Source organism: Giraffa tippelskirchi, chromosome 12, assembly GCF_054371585.1.
Source record: "Giraffa tippelskirchi isolate mGirTip1 chromosome 12, T2T-mGirTip1v1.2.pri, whole genome shotgun sequence".
In the NCBI taxonomy this organism is placed as follows: domain Eukaryota; kingdom Metazoa; phylum Chordata; class Mammalia; order Artiodactyla; family Giraffidae; genus Giraffa; species Giraffa tippelskirchi.
Genome location: NC_137286.1, coordinates 23,616,209 through 23,632,201, shown reverse-complemented (window position 1 = coordinate 23,632,201; position 15,993 = coordinate 23,616,209). Strand labels below are relative to the sequence as shown.

Below are 15,993 nucleotides of genomic sequence, written 5' to 3'. Positions count from 1 at the left end.
ATGACAAATCATAGTCTCTACTGCTACAGTTGGTCCTGAAGCTATAAATGATACCACCCATTTATGATTCTCTATAGTTAATTCTAGATTCCTCTCCCTTTGGCTAGCTACTGCTGGTTTAGGTTGCTTGCCTGCTGGGTAACATATCCAGTAAAGATATTCTGACAGTTACCAATAGTGTATATTTCATTATTACATTCAGGAAATGGGAAAACAACCACAGGAAGGGTCCATGAATCAAATGGAGCCATTGTGAGTTAGTTTCAATTTGTCATCTGACCACCATAAGCCCCCACTTTAACTACCAGACCTTGCTAGCATTTTACTTCCCCGGAAATTAGGATTAGTACATAGCCAATATCTAGTAAAACCCAGAGGTCTTTTACTCAATGCACATTTACTCTAGTAAATAGGCACCAGTCCCATTAGGGAAGTCTTGAGAGAAGATTTACAGTATATACTGTAGCAACAATACAAAATCCTTCCCAAGGTGACCCAGCTGCCCTTCAATCAAGGAACTCTGAGTCTGTGAACTGGCTTAGGTCTGGAAAATGGGTGAATGGCCATGACCTCGATTGTGGCAATTCAAGTCAAGTTGCTGACCAGCAGATGTGGAGTTTGTATTGTTGTTGCTTTCTGCTACATGAATGTAGCAATATTCTAGTAGAATGCCCATCCCTTTCATTCATATACACCATAATCACTTGGCTTCTGTGGGAGAACCCTGTGGACAAAAACATTCTGATTACCAGTCACCCTCCTATCCTTACCTATAAAGTTTACTGAGTGACCTGGAGCTGGTTCACAGCAAACAGCCTGCTGATTTCCTGCAGCAACTTGTAGGGGAGTACCAATGGGCCTCTGCCCACTGTTAAGTAGCCACACCATCAGAAAAAAAAGAAAAAGAAAAAAAGCGTGCCGAAACCAGAGAGAGAAGAAGCTCCTTCCCCTATGCTGTGCAGTATCCTTCCAGCACTCTCCATTGTGAAAGCCTAATATTGTACCACATGACAAAGAAAAAATGATTACCTAGTCCAACTCCAAAATCACAAGGCAAAAAAAAAAAAGTGGATTTGGAGCTAAGAGATAATAAGCTGATAACTAGCACATATGATCTGCCTCTTGAGAAACCTGTATGCAGGTCAGGAAGCAACAGTTAGAGCTGGACATGGAACAACAGACTGGTTCCAAATAGGAAAAGGAGTACGTCAAGGCTGTGTATTGTCACCCTGCTTATTTAACTTATATGCAGAGTACATCATGAGAAACGCTGGGCTGGAGGAAGCACAAGCTGGAATCAAGATTGCCAGGAGAAATATCAATAACCTCAGATGTGCAGATGACACCACCCTTACAGCAGAAAGTGAAGAACTAAAGAGCCTGTTGATGAAAGTGAAAGAGGAGAGTGAAAAAGTTGGCTTAAAGCTCAATATTCAGAAAACTAAGATCATGGCATCTGGTCCCATCACTTCGTGGCAAATAGATAGGGAAACAGTGGCTGACTTTATTTTTCTGGGCTCCAAGATCACTGCAGATGGTGGTTGCAGCAATGAAATTAATTGACATTTACTCCTTGGAAGGAAAGTTATGACCAACCTAGACAGCATATCAAAAAGCAGAGACATTACTTTGCCAACAAAGGTCCATCTAGTCAAGACTATGGTTTTTCCAGTGATCATGTATGGATGTGAGAGTTGGACTATAAAGAAAGCTGAGCACCAAAGAATTGATGCTTTTAAACTGTGGTGTTGGAGAAGACTCTTGAGAGTCCCTTGGACTGCAAGGAGATCCAACCAGTCCATCCTTAAGGAGATCAGTGCTGGGTGTTCATTGGAAGGACTGATGTTGAAGCTGAAACTCCAATACTTTGGCTACCTGATGTGAAGAGCTGATTCATTGGAAAAGACCCTGATGCTAGGAAAGATTGAGGGCAGGAGGGGAAGGGGACGACAGAGGATGAGATGGTTGGATGGCATCACCAACTCGATGGACATGGCTTTGGGTGGACTCAGGAGTTGGTGATGGACAGGGAGGCCTGGCATACTGCGGTTCATGGGGTCGCAAAGAGTCGGACACGACTGAGCGACTGAACTGAACTGAACTGAGCACATATGCTCACTGCTCTGAGACTTTTATCCCTTGCTTGATACTATGCCGAGGTAGTTCTGGCCTTTCTGTCTCCTGCAATGTGTGTCATCATTCTTTCCAAGTTTTCAGGGGCCATCCAGCACCATACTGAGACTGGCTTCAAGAGCCCTTGCCAGAACATTAAATCCTGAACCACAGGCAAGTATATTCATTGTAGCAAACTCCTGCCTCATCTAACTCTATAATCTATACACTCCCAGGCCATCACTCTCAAAACCCAATTCCAGGTTAATATACCAGTATTAGCCATTATTAGATGCTCAGCCTCTGGTCAGAAAACAAAGATTCCAGAAGCCACGTTGCATGGTCAAAAAAATTTTAATTAAATAAAATTTAAAAGAAAGATGTGGAACACACACATAAATACATATACAATGGAGTATTACTCAGGCATGAAAAAGAATGAAAGAATGCCATTTGCAGCAACATAAATGAACCTAGAGATTATCAAGTTAGAGAAAGGCAAACATCATATGCTATCACCCATATGTGGAATCTAATTTTAAAAAATAATACAAATGAGCTTATTCATAAAACAGAGATACTTACAGATATTGAAAACAAACTTATGGTTACCAAAGGAGAAATTGTGGGGGAAGCATAAACCAGGAGCTTGGATTAATATACACACACTACTATATATAAGATAGATAACTAACAAGGACTGTATAGCACAGGGAACTCTACTCAATATTCCATGATAATCTATATGAGAAAAGAACCTAAAAAAGAATGAATATATGTATATGCATAAATAAATCACTATGCTGTATACCTGAAACTAACACAACATTGTAAGTCAACTATACTCCTATAAAATTTTTTTTAAAAATTCACCTTTCAACCCTTCAATGATCTTCTAGATCAGCTTTCTACACATAGTTGGGTCAGTTTTTCCAAATTCTTGTAGTTACATGGAAGGAAATATTTCCAAATACTACTTTTTGTCATATATAAGTAGTAGAATATAGAATGATTTTGTTTTTTTTACATTAGTCTGTGTTTTTTCCAAATTTTCTACAATGAACATGTATTATATATATAATCAGCAAGGGAAAACACTGCTGGACTGGATTTTTTTTTTTTTACCTCATCCTAATCTTCCATCACTAACACCTTCTCTATATCTCCACCTCAGCTCTTCCTGCTAAATAATCTTTGGAAAGATAAAGTATTGCTAGCATAATATAGCTAAGCTAAGCAATGAGGGGCAGTCACTATTAGCAATGGAGAGTTTGATTATATTTTATTTGCCCTAAGGAATCTGAAGGACCTGAAAAGTCAAGTGCTATTTCTCCAGGGTGAAATTGGAACCCTGGGGGGAGGACTACCATTTTGTGGGGCAGGAGAGGAAAAAAGGAGATCTACCCAAGGTGACTCTCTAGATGGACTGTTGGACAAATCTCTGCAGAAAGTTAATAAAATAAAAATTGGTGCCCTCATGTGTACTTGGTGTGCAATCATGAATATGGACTCATATTGATCAATCAGCTATTACAAGTATAAATAAGGAATAACAAACAAACAAAAAACCCACAGTCTGAACAATCATACGATAAGTAACAAATGAGAGTTTCAAAGAAATAAGTGTCAATACTGTATAGCGCAGGAAACTCTGCTCAATGTTATGTGTCAGCCAGGATGGGAAGGGAATTTTGGGGGAAAATGGATACATGTATATATACGGCTGAGTCCCTTTGCTGTCCACCTGACATCACTGTTGATCGGCTATATCCCAATATAAGATTAAAAGTTTTTAAAAAATAAAAAATAATTTTTAGAAAATGAGTGTCAAGGAAGACATCTGATTCTCTTTTCCTCTTGTCTTCCCTCTCATCCAGCTCTTATGTATTTTAGAAACCAAGAAAAAAATGCTAGCATATGTGTGTGTGTGTGTGTGTAACATACATATGAAAATGGGACACTTTTGAAATCACTGCTCTCCTGTTAAGTCATATCCAATCCTAGCCTGTGCCAATAGACTACAGTAAGCATCACCCTAGCCTACACACATCAGGTTTCAAATAATCACCACTATAGAGGATGAAACATTCCTCCATCTCCTAGTAGGACTGCAAATAATCCTCAAAATAATCATGTTAACACCTTGACTAATTTATTTTTAACATTTATAAAGAAAGCTTTGATAACTTTCTTCATTTGATACGACATATGCTTGGTTCCGAACAGCCTTTCTTATGATTAACTTCTCTCTCTCTTGTGGTCATGAAGCCCATTTCTCTTCTATTCTTCCTGTGGTGGCGAGTAACAGTCGCTTACCATTTTCCCCAGAAGCACTTCATTGTTAGAGTCTACCATGAGATTACTTATCCATTCTTTAAACAAAGTAATCCATGTTTATGTGACCCTTCCTCAAACATTTTATTTTCCCATTCCAGTCAAATTTATCGTTTCCTTTTTAATCTACTCCAAATTTTCTCTGTCCCCTAAACCAAATCAAGTATGTGAACTTCTGGGTGATTTCTAAGCATCACACATTCCCTATTATACATGAAGGAAATACACAATTGCAAAGGGATTTCTTTGATGTCCTGGAATATATGGCTATGCTGAAGCAGACTGTAAGAACTTATTTTTTTTTCTTTAGCACTGGACAAGCGGAAGAACAAGTTATGCATTTGCGAAAGCCATTCATACTTGGTAAAATGGCGCCATCTAGTGCCTACATCTGCAAGAGACGGGTAGGAAGAAAACTGTAGATCAATTACAGTACAAAATGACAACTCCAGAAACTAGCAGGGTCAAGGCAATTTAGTAACAATAGGTTGATTGACTCCAGGGACCATAATTCTTAGTCTACTGACTGGGTCATTGGAGCAGCTTAACAACTAATATAGCCTTTTTCCAGGGGGAAACACACTGTTCTGAATGTGTTAGAGAGGCTTACAAAGAGGAGCAAGAAGCAAACTGCAGCTAACCTCACGCCTGGTACTGCTGTAAGCATTTGCATCCTTCCTTTTTTTTTTTTTGCATATAATCATGACATCATCTTATGAGGCAAGTATTATCATCCCCATTTTACAGATGAGAAACTGAGGCCAAGAGAGGCCAAAATCTTACCCTTAGGTTTCAAACCCACTTTTTTTTGCACTACCCCAGAGAGAATGTATAGGAAAACATCTCAGCTCCCTTTCCTATCCATCATTCTCCACAGGGAAGACAGGGGAGACACCGCTGGTCCAGTACTACCACCAGGGAGTCCATGCTCTGATGTACAACTCTGCTGAAAGATGTCAAAGGGGCAATCTGAAGACATGGAATAAAGAGGACAAACACTGGACTAGAATAAGGACCAGGTAGCAAAAGCATTTCCTGTAGCCCAGTTTGAACATCATTTTTTTGTTGCCATTATTTTTGTCTGCCTTTAAATCGTGACTCCTAGCTGCCAGGGGCTACACTCTTGATATGTCATGCTAAGTTGCTTCAGGCATGTCCGACTCTTTGCAACCCCATGGACTGTAGCCCACCAGGCTCCTCTGTCCATGGGATTTTTCCAGGCAAGAATACTGGAATGGATTGCCATTCCCTTCTCCAGAGGATCTTCCCAAACCAGGGATAGAACCTGGGTCTCCCACACTGCAGGTAGATTCTTTACCTTCTGAACCACCAGGGAAGCCCAGAGTATTTTAAGATATTACATTTTCATTCTTGTATGATATTACATTTTTAATTCAGCCATTAGATCTACTTGTTAAATGAATCAATGAGCCCACTGGAAAAAAGTATATAAAACAGCAAGTATATTATCATAAAAAAAAAGAACAATGATGAGCTCCTGATATAACAAGGATAAAATACAAGGATAATATAACAAGGATAAAATAGAAATAAGAGACTTCCCCGGCAATCCAGTGGTTAGGACTCTGTGCTTCCACTGCAGGGGGCACAGGTTCTATCCTGGTGAGGGAACTAAGCCTCCACATACTTCAACTAGCAACTAAAGATCCCACAGGCTGCAACTAAGACCCAGTACAGCCAAATAAAAAATAAATATTTTTTAATGCAGTGAGTTCTTTAAATTTTATGGGAAGTTTTTGTTGATTTGTTGTTTCCTCAAAGAAATATCATGAAGTATAGCTGCATCCAGGAAAATTTTCTTGAGAATTCTATTCTAACTAGAAATATAAACCAAAAAAAAAAAAAAAAATTAAAGGAATTTTATATTTCTTCTAGAATACATGCACACACTCTCAATTTTGATGACCTGTAAGCAACTGTAAAATATTCTCAAATGAAAGAAAATCTTATTCCAGCCTAAGTTTAAAAAAAATAAACTAGTATTCTGTAAGGGAATTAATTACATTGAGTATCTGAAGGCTTCCCAATGAGTCAATAACATCTTCCAATGGAATTCAAGCCACTTCACTCCTAGGTTTGTCATAGAATCTCTATATAGAAAAAACTCGCTGTAACTCTATGGGCCTTCCCCTCATGTTGCAGGGGGGTTGGAGGACAGACAGGGTCTAGAACCTGGAGACAGGCCTTTCAAGTGTGAAGGTGAGCTCATAGCTCTCATCAGTAAAACAGAAGGTTTGAGAGGTTTCAAACAAATAATCACCTGTGCTTATCTATCCATTTTCTCTTGAAGGGGGTGGCTCTGTTAAAAAAAAAAAAAAAAATTCTCTCTCTCTCTGCCAGCCCTTCAAGGTGCTGAAGGGAAAGAAGGCCAAGGGGAAGAAGGTGGCCCTGGCTCCTGCTGTGGTAGAGAAGCAGGAGGCCAACAAGGTGGTCAACCCCCTGTTTGAGAAACAGCCCAAGAATTTTGGCATTGGGCAGGACATCCAACCCAAAAGGGACCTCACCTGCTTTGTCAAATGGCCTCGCTACATCCAGCTGCAGCAGCAAAGGGCTATTCTCTATAAGCGGCTGAAAGTGCCTCCTGCAATTAACCAATTCACCCAGGCCTTGTACCAGCAAACAGGTACTCAACTACTTAAGCTGGCCCACAAGTACAGTCCAGAGATGAAGCAAGGGAAGAAGCAGAGGTTGCTCGCCCAAGAAGAGAAGAAAATTGCTGGCAAACTGCCCACCAAGAGGCCACCTGTCCTTCGAGCAGGGGTCAACACTGTCGCCACCTTGGTGGAGAACAAGAATGCTCAGCTGGTGTAATTGCTCATGACATGGATCCCACCAAGCTCATGGTCTTCCTGCCTACCCTGTGCCGAAAGACGGGGGTTCCCTTCTGCATCATCAAGGGGAAGGCCAGGCTGAGGCGCCTGGTCCACAGGAAGACCTGTACAACTGTGGCCTTCACACAAGTCAACTCAGAGGACAAGAATGCCCTGGCTAAGCTGGTGGAAGCCATCAGGACCAATTACAACGACAGATATGATGAGATCCACCATCAGTGGGGAGGCAATGTCTTGGGGCCAAAGTCAGTGGCTCTCATCGCTAAGCTGGAAAAGGCGAAAGCCAAAGAGCTGGCCACCAAACTGGGCTGAGTATGCACCACTGAGCCTTCTGTACATAAAAGTAATAAGAGAGTCTTAAAAAAAAAAAAATTCTCAAAACGCCTAAGCTGCTCTTGTTCAGCAATACAGCTTTGCAAATGAACCTAAATTAGGATACAGATGGCTGATGTGGAAGGACAAAGGAAATACCATGTGCAAAGACACAGGGGTATGAGAATGTGTTTCTTCAGGCAAAAGCAAACCATTCAAAAGAACTGGCACAAAGGGTGTGATCACTGAAAAGGCAGAAAAGGGAGAGATTATGAAAAAGTCTTGCATGAGTGCTAAGGAAGTATACACTTTAGATTATACTTCAGACTAGTGTTTCTCACATATAAGTAGCATAAAAGGAAAAATATTCTCACAGATCCTGGCTTGACTTAAATTCTCTAAATATCATGGCAGACACTGTTTATAATTCCCTTATATTTGTTCTCACCATCTTCCTCTTAGTTAACAGAATTCTTCAAATTTTACTTCGAGCCTACATTTCCCAGCCTCCCTTGCAACTGAGGGGTCAAATGACCACATTCTGGCCAGTGAGAAGTACATGGAAAGAATGCCTACACCTTCTGGGTCATGTTTCATAAGGAAGCTACTTTTCATAAGGAAGCTTCCTCCCTACTCCTTCCCACAGGCTAGAAATCCAAAGAAATGGTGACAAACCAGCTTCAGCTATGTGAATGAAGGCAATATTCCTGGACCTAACTGCTCACATGTGCTCTGTGTGACCAGCAACGTCAGCATCACCTGGGAGTTTGTGGAAGTGCAGAATCAGCCTGAACCAGACCTACTGAGGTTGATTCTACAGTTAAATAAGATCTCCAGGGAATTCCCTGGTGGTTCAATGATTAGGACTCTGTGCTCTCACTGCCAAGGGTCCAGGTTCAAACTCTGGTTGGGGAACAAAGAAACTTCAAGCCAAGTAGCGCAGTAAAAAAAAAAATATATATATATATATGTGTGTGTGTGTGTGTATGTGTGTGTATATATATATCTCCCCAGGTGATTCATAGTCACGTTAAATTTTGAGAAGCACCAATCTAGGAGAAGGCAAGCGGAGCAAACTAGTAGGAAAATGGGTCTCCAGATGACGATGCTACAGTACTGGACAACTGACTAGCTCAGATGTTTATGAGAGAGTGGACTTTCTACATTTGCTTAAGCCACCTTTTTTTTTTAATCTCTGATCCTATATACAAACTACATTAATATATACAAATGTAAAACATGGCATAAATACCCATTCATATTTTTTTAATATAAATGTATTTATGTATTCCTTTTAAAACCACACACCTTGGATGAAACTTGAAACTACACTCTTCCAACAGAAACCAAATAACTTGCCTCTAAACATATTGAAGCTCAGGTTCTTTATGCCTCAGAACAGAAGGAATTCAGCAAGAGGCCAAGTGATAGGTAAGAAGTATATTTATCAATATCCTTTGTAAAGAGGTTGCAGGAAAATGGGAGAGGATGGTCATGTGCCAGGTCTTGGGTGAGTTCCTTGGACAGGCCAAAGAGTGAGGGTCCTTGGCTTCAGGCAGGAAAGGATTCAAGAGCAAGTCATATGTTCCATAGGCAGAATGCGGCCCATCTCAGAAGGTGAGAATTGCCTGGAAATATGGGATGGTTAGATTTTATGGGCTGGGTAATTTCATAAGCTAATGACTGAGAGGGCTTCCCTGGTGGCTCAGTGGTAAAGAATCAACCTGCCAACGCAGTTGTTGTTCAGTCGCTAAGTCATGTCTGACTCTCTGTGACCCCATGGACTGTAGCACGTTAGGCTCCCCTATCCTTCACTATTTTCCGAGTTTGCTCAAATTCAGTGATGCTACCTAACCATCTCATCCTCTGTCCCCTTCTCCTTTTGCCTTTCCCAGCATCAGGATCTTTACCGAAGAGTCTTTTCAGGGTCTTTACCAGGGTCTTTCCCAACATCAGGGTCTTTTCAAATGAGTCAGTTCTTCGCATGAGATGGCCAAAGTGTTGGAACTTCAGTTTCAGCATCAATCCCGCCAATGAATATTCAGGGTTGATTTCCCTTAGGATTGACTGGTTTGACCTCTTTGCAGTCCAAGAGATTCTCAAGAGTCTTCTCCAGCACAATTCAAAAGCAATTCTTCAGCACTCTGCCTTCTTTATGGTCTAACTCTCACAACCATACATATTGCTTTTTTGATGATCCAATGGATGTTGGCAATTTGATCTCTGGTTCCTCTGCCTATTCTAAATCCAGCTTGAACATCTGGAAGTTCACAGTTGTACTGTTGAAGCCTGGCTTGGAGAATTTTGAGCATTACTTTGCTAGCGTGTGAGATGAGTGCAATTGTGTGGTAGTTTGAGCATTCTTTGGCATTACCTTTCTTTGGATTAGAATGAAAACTTTTCTAGTCCTGTGGCCACTGCTGAGTTTTCCTAGTTTGCTGGCATATTGAGTACAGCACTTTCACAGCATCATCTTTTAGGTTTTGAAATAGCTCAACTGGAATTTCATCACCTCCACTAGCTTTGTTCATAGTGATGTTTCCTAAGGCTCACTTGACTTCACATTCCAGGATATCTGGCTCTGGGTGAGTGCTCACACCATCATGATTATCTGGGTCATGAAGATCTTTTTTGTATAGCTCTTCTGTGTATCCTTGCCACCTCTTCTTAATATCTTCTGCTTCTGTTAGGTCCATACCATTTCTGTCCTTTATTGTGCCGATCTTTGCATGAAATGTTCCCTTGGTAACTCCAATTTTCTTAAAGAGATCTCTAGTCTTTCCCCTTCTGTTGTTTTCCGCTATTTCTTTGCACTGACCGCTGAGGAAGGCTTTCTTATCTCTCCTTGCTATTCTTTGGAACTCTGCATTCAAATGGGTATATCTTTACTTTTCTCCTTTGCCTTTCGCTTCTCTTCTTTTCTCAGCTATTTGTAAGGCCTCCTCAGACAACCATTTTGCCTTTTGGCATTTCTTTTTCTTGGGGATGGTCTTGATCACTGCCATAGTTCTTCAGTCACTCTATCAGATCTAATCCCTTGAATCTAATTGTCACTTCCACTGTATAATCATAAGGGATTTGATTTACTGAGCATGGTCCCACCCATCAGAACAAGACCCAGTTTCCCCCTCAGAAAGTCTCTGCCATCAGAAAGCTTCCATCAGCCTCTAATCCTTATCCATATCCATCAGAGGGCAGACAGAATGAAAACCATAATCACAGAAAACTAACTAAACAGATCACACGGACCACAGCCTTGTCTAACTCAGCGAAACTATAAGCCATGCCGTGTAGGGCCACCCAAGACGAACAGGTCATGGTGGAGAGTTCTGACAAAACATGGGCTATTGGAGAAGGGAATTGCAAACCACTTCAGTATCTTTCCTTGAGGACCCCATGAACAGTATAAAAAGGCAAACAGACAGGACACTGAAAGATGAACTCCCTAGGTCAGTAGGTGTCCAATATGCTACTGGAGATTGGTAGAGAAATAACTCCAGAAAGAATGAAGACACAGAGCCAAAGCAAAAACAACACCCAGTTGTGGATGCGACTGGTGGTGGAAGTAAAGTCTGATACTGTAAAGAGCAATATTGCATAGGAACCTAGAATATTAGGCTCATGAATCAAGGTAAACTGGAAGTGGTCAAACAGGAGATGGCAAGAGTGAACACTGACATTTTAGGAATCAGCAAATTAAAATGGACTGGAATGGGTGAATTTAACTCAGATGACCATTATATCTATCACTGTGGACAAGAATCCCTTAGAAGAAATGGAGTAGCCATCATAGTCAACAAAAGAGTCCGAAATGCAGTACTTGGATGCAATCTCAAAAATGACAGAATGATCTCTGCTTGTTTCCAAGGTAAACCATTCAGTATCACAGTAATCCAAGTCTATGCCTTGACCAGCAATGCTCAAGAAGCTGAAGTTGATCCGTCCTATGAAGACCTACAAGACCTTCTAGAACTAACACCCAAAAAAGATGTCCTTTTCATTATAGGGGAGTGGAATGCAAAAGTAGAAAGTCAAGAGATACCTGGAGTAACAGGCAAATTTGGCCTTGGAGTACAAAATGAAGCAGGGCAAAGGCTAAGAGTTTTGCCAAGAAAACACACTGGTCATAGCAAACACCTTCTTCCAACAACACAAGAGAAGACTCTACACATGGACATCACCAGGTGGTCAATACCAAAATTAGATTGATTATATTCTTTGCAGCCAAAGATGGAGAATCTTTAAAGTGAAAGTGAAGTCGCTCAGTTGTGTCTGACTCTTTGTGACCCCATGGACTGTAGCCTACCAGGTGCCTCAGTCCATGGGATTTTCCAGGCAAGAATACTGGAGTGGGTTGCCATTTCCTTCTCCAGGGGAATCTTCCCGACCCAGGGATCGAACCCGGGTCTCCTGCATTGTAGGTAGACGCTTTACCGTCTAAGCTACCAGGGAAGCCCCTAGGAGAAGCTTTATATGGTCAGCAAAAACAAAACAGGGAGCTGACTGTGACTCAGATCATGAACTCCTTACTGCCAAATTCAGACTTAAATTGAAGAAAGTAGAGAAAACCACTAGACCGTTCAGGTATGACCTAAATCAAATCCCTTACAATTATACAGTGGAAGTGAATGAAAATGGTTAATCGTAATTTTAATAATTGTGTTAACTGGTATAACTTTTTATATGAAGAACTTTGACTTATATGGCAAAAACCATCACAAAATTGTAATTATCCTGAAATTAAAATAAATAAATCTTATTTAAAAAGAAGAAGAATAGAACTTTGACTAATTATTTGACTAATTTCCTATTTTGTTGCTGTTGTTCAGTAGCTAAGTCATGTCCGACTCTGTGACCACATGGATTGTAGCTTGCCTGGCTCATCTGTCTTCCACTATCTCCCGGAGTTTGCTCAAATTCATGTCCATTAAGTAGGTGATGCTATCTAACCATCTCAACCTCTGCCACCACCTTCTCCTTCTGCATTCAACCTTTCCCAGCATCACAGTCTTTTCCAATGAGTCAGCTCTTCTCATCTGGTGGCCAAAGAATTGGAGCTTCAGCAATAGTCCTTCCAATGAACATTCAAGGTTGATTTCCTTTAGGATTGACTGGTTTGATATCCTTGCAGTCCAAGGGACTCTCAAGGGTCTTCACCAGTCTTACAATTTGAAAGTATCAATTGTTCGGCCTTCAGTCTTCTTTATGATCCAACTCTCACATTTGTACATGACTACTGGAAAAACCATAGCTTTGACTATATGGACTTTTGTCAGCAAGGTGATGTCTTTGCTTTCTAATACACTGTCTAGGTTTGTCACAGCTTTCTTTCCAAGGAAACAACTTCCTATTTAGAACAGCATAAATCCTATGTTACTGCTTTAACTATGGTACCACAGCAAAAGTAGGAGATAGAGTAAAATGAATCATTATGCAAAATGATGCTAAAATTTTACTTTTTGAGAAATACTTATTTCAGGTATTTCAAAAAATATATTCAAGAAATAGAGGAAAACAATAGAATGGGAAAGACTAGAGATCTCTTTCTCTTTTTAAAGAAAATTAGAGATACCAAGGGAACATTTCATGCAAAGATGGGCACAATACAGGACAGAAATGGTATGGTCCTAACAAAAGATATTAAGGTGGCAAGAATACACAGAAGAACTGTACAAAAAAGATCTCCATGACCCAGATAACCATGATGGTGTGAGCACTCACCTAGAACCAGACATTCTAGAATGCAAAGTCAAGTGAGCCTTAGGAAAAATCGCTATGAACAAAGCTAGCAGAGGTGATGGAATTTCAGCTGAGCTATTTCAAATCCTAAAAGATGATGCTGTAAAAATGCTGCACTCAATATGCCAGCAAACTAGGAAAACTCAGCAGTGGCCACAGGACTGGAAAAGTTTTCATTCTAATCCAAAGAAAGGCAATGCCAAAGAATGCTCAAACTACCACACAATTGCACTCATCTCACACGCTAGCAAAGTAATGCTCAAAATTCTCCAAGCCAGGCTTGGAACCATGAATCATGAACTTTCAGATGTTCAAGCTGGATTTAGAATAAGCAGAGGAACCAGAGATCAAATTGTCGACATCCGTTGGATCATCAAAAAAGCAAGAGAATTCCATAAAAACATCTATTTCTGCTTTATTGACTATGCCAAAGCCTTTGACTATGTGGATCACAACAAGCTGTGGAAAATTCTTAAAGAGATGGGAATACCAGACCACCTGACCTGCCTCCTGAGAAATCTGTATGCAGGTCAAAAAGCAACAGTTTGAACTGGACATGGAACAACAGACTGGTCCCAAATTGGGAAAGGAGTACATCAAGGCTGCATATTGTCACCCTGCTTATTTAACCTATATGCAGAGTACATCATGCAAAATGCCGGGCTGCATGAAGCACAAGCCAGAATCAAGATTGCCTGGAGAGACGTCAATAACCTAAGATACATAGATGATACACCCTTATGGCAAAAAGCAAAAAGGAACTAAAGAGTCTCTTGATGAAAGTGAAAGACGAGAGTGAAAAAGCTGGCTTAAATCTCAACATTCAAAAAACGAGTATCATGGCATCCAGTCCCATCACTTCATGGCAAATAGATGGGAAAACAATGGAAACAGTGAGAAACTTTATTTTGGGGGGGCTCCAAAATCACTGCAGATGGTGACTGCAGCCATGAAATTAAAAAGCTCCTTGGAAGAAAAGTTATGACCAACCTAGACAACCCACTCCAGTATTCTTGCCTGGAGAATCCCAAGGACGGCGTAGCCTGGTGGGCTGCCATCTATGGGGTCGCACAGAGTCGGACCGACTGAAGTGACTTAGCAGCAGTAGCAGCAGACAGCGTATTAAAAAGCAGAGACATTACTTTGCCAACAAAGGTCCACCTAGTCAAAGCTATGGTTTTTCCAGTAGTCAGGCATGAATGTGAGAGTTGGACTATAAAGAAAACTGAGTGCTGAAAAATTGATGGTTTTGAACCATGGTTTTGGAGAAGACTCGTTTGTTTTTTTTTTTTTTGCTGGTGTCCTCACTCCTGATCCCTTTGCCCCTCCTCGCAGTGCCCAGTCCACCCACCTCACTTTACAAAACAGTCCTGAAGCTTAATCAAATAAAGCTATTGTACATGACATTTACATTAGAAAAAGATAGCTGGGTGTGGGAAAGCCAGGTGTGTTGTTCCCTTAATGTGAAGTTGGCTCCACAGCTGAGGCATCTTCACTTCCTCAAGGCAAAACAGCAGATGAACCCAAAGGGAACAAGACAATGGCCAAGAAGATGCCCAGGAAGGTGAACGAGTCCTCCAGAACCCCGACCCTGTAGACTGGGCAGCCTCTGACCACAACAATGGAATTGGCAGGGTACCGGGTGACATTCCGACTGTGGATGTTGTAGACCCTAGGGTGGTGGGTGGGTATCCCTCAGCTCATCCCAGGGCTATCCCAAGAAGTAGGCACTGGTGTCCCCCAACTGCTTAACGAGGAAACCCAGGCACAGAGAGGTGGCGTGGCCTTTCCACCGTCCCCGAGGCACAGAAGGTGGGTCTCTGGATGGAGAAGACTCTTGAGGGTCCCTTGGACTGCAAGGAGATCAAACCAGTCAATCCTAAAGGAAATCAGTCCTGAATATTCATTGGAAGGACTGATGCTAAAGCTGAAACTCCAATACTTTGGCCACCTGATACGAAAAACTGACTCACTAGAAAAGACCCTGATGCTGGGAAAGATTGAAGGCAGGAGGAGAAAGGGATGACAGAGGATGAGATGGTTGGATGACATCACCAACTCAATGGACATGAGTTTGAGTAAGCTCCAGGAGCTGGTGATGGACAGGGAAGCCTGGCGTGCTACAGTCCATGGGCTTGCAAAGAGCTGGACATGACTGAGCAACTGAACTAACTGACTGACTATTTCAGGTGTGAGAAGGCCAAATCCAAACTCAAAAACAATCCAATAAATGCATCTTGTTTCCAAAAAAATATTAAATAATGCCATTTGCAGCAACATGGTGGGACCCAGAGATAATCATACCTTGTCACAGAAAGAAAAATACCATATGATGTCACTTAAGTGGAATCTTAAAGAAATGATACAAATGAACTTATTTATAATGCAGAAACTGACTCACAGCCATAGAAAACAAACTTACAGTGAACAAAGGAAAAAAGTAGGGTAGGGAGGGATAAATTGGAAGTCTGGGATTAACAAACACTATTATATATAATATAGATAAACAACAATGACCTATTGTACAGCATAGAGAACTACATTGACTATCTTGAATAACCTATAGTGGAAAAGAATCTGAAAAAGGATAGATAATCAATTCAGTTCAGTCTTTCAGTCATGTCCGACTCTTTGCAACCTCATG

At 41.0% G+C, this 15,993-nt stretch overlaps 1 protein-coding gene and 1 pseudogene across 1 annotated transcript in view; one reads left to right on the top strand and one right to left on the bottom strand.

The window, feature by feature from the left end:
• Positions 1 to 15,993, bottom strand: part of EGLN3 (egl-9 family hypoxia inducible factor 3) — a 457,661-nt gene that overhangs the window by 427,209 nt on the left and 14,459 nt on the right. The gene's annotated exons all lie outside the window — the stretch shown is intronic.
• Positions 6,369 to 7,610, top strand: LOC145530058 (large ribosomal subunit protein eL8 pseudogene; annotated as a pseudogene).